Source organism: Etheostoma spectabile, chromosome 6 (genome assembly GCF_008692095.1).
Source record: "Etheostoma spectabile isolate EspeVRDwgs_2016 chromosome 6, UIUC_Espe_1.0, whole genome shotgun sequence".
In the NCBI taxonomy this organism is placed as follows: Eukaryota; Metazoa; Chordata; class Actinopteri; order Perciformes; family Percidae; genus Etheostoma; species Etheostoma spectabile.
In genome coordinates this window covers 25158921-25160368 of record NC_045738.1, presented here as the reverse complement: position 1 = coordinate 25160368, position 1448 = coordinate 25158921, and the positions used below count along the sequence as shown (strand labels likewise).

The following is a 1448-nucleotide window of genomic DNA, read 5'->3' as shown; positions in this document are numbered from 1 at the left end:
CAACAAACCTCATTTATATCAAATTATTCATACGTTTTTAGTTAAAAAGGCAGAAATTATGAATTATTTGGGCTAATAGGTAAAATCGGAGGAGGTTGATCACAGATGGGTAGATGTCAAAGTTTAGTCCGGATACTTTTTTGAAACCATTATAAAAAAAAAAAAATTCAAATGCTGTAAGATTAAATAAAACATCCAAAAAATTCAATGAAAGTAATCATTAATTTTACCCGAAGAATGTCGTATGGAATCATCCATGTTATTTGTGGGCAATTAGGTTGAAAGAAATCCATATTTCTGATTTAAAACACTCAGAAACGGGTCAATTTGAACCAAGGACAACACAAGGGTTAAATATGATTTTGAAAACAAGTCCTTAAGTCTTACATTTCTATTGTCCTTTGAATAAAATTAAATAACTCCTTCATTGCTTTGTTGCAAAACGTGGGTATTGAGTACTGCAATAAAATGTTTTAAGTTCAAGTACTTTCCAAGCAATGATTTTTGTACCCACAATTGTTTCTGATATTCCATTATGAACTACATATGTTTGCCAGAATGTTCACCACGTTGGTATAATTTCATTCTAAATGGTATAAAAGGTCTTTGTAGAAACCTGGGGGGGGGACCTTGCTCTTATGTCCATCGAAAATAAATGTCCATCATTGCAAACACATTTTTAATCTACCAATTCATTTTAAAAAACCACACTCTTGGTCTTTCTATGTAAAAGACATATGTTGTGATTTATGTTGTATTCTTTTCTATTTATGTGTGTAAATGACAGCTACCAAAGTAGCTAGATATAGTACCGCTGTTGAATAACTGTACTCCAGTAATCGCCCATTTAATCGATAGAAAGAGGAGTTTTGAGCCTCCGAGTTCATTTCATATTCACGTCACTCTCTTCCTACCTGAAACCTCAAAGGTCTTCCGTCATGATTTCCATTTGAAAAGGCAATCTCAGGCTGGTTGCGGTTGGATGTACAGAAGTCAGTCTAAAGACAGGTCTCCACAACTGAATGAGAAGATATTTGAACTGTCAGGAACTTAGTCAGGCACACATTAACGATCAAAAAATCCCACTTCTTAGATGCGTGCAGGGACCCCTGTGTCCCATGGTGGTTCCTTCCTACACACTGCGTCACAATCTAAATAATAGCAATTGTAATTTTCTTATCTGGAGAGCAATGCCAAGCTTTCCACTGGAGATTAAAGGGGTAATCCAGTATTTTTTTAACCCGGACACTATTTTGTGACCTGTCCAGAACACACTAGTTCTTTCTGTGTGAAAGACATTTCAAGTTTCAAGTCTGCTTTATTGTCAATTTCTTCACATGTCAAAACATACAAAAGAGATCGAAATTAGGTTTCTCTCTATCCCACGGTGGAGACAAGACATTTTCAGCCAATTAGGTCCACAGGCAAACATAACATTCAAGTAAACA

General features: G+C 35.4%; 1 protein-coding gene and 1 long non-coding RNA gene across 2 annotated transcripts in view; one reads left to right on the top strand and one right to left on the bottom strand.

The window, feature by feature from the left end:
• cdk14 (cyclin dependent kinase 14) overlaps positions 1-1448 on the top strand; it is a 205066-nt gene that overhangs the window by 110800 nt on the left and 92818 nt on the right.
• LOC116690628 (uncharacterized) overlaps positions 1-1448 on the bottom strand; it is an 11876-nt gene that overhangs the window by 3402 nt on the left and 7026 nt on the right. The gene's annotated exons all lie outside the window — the stretch shown is intronic.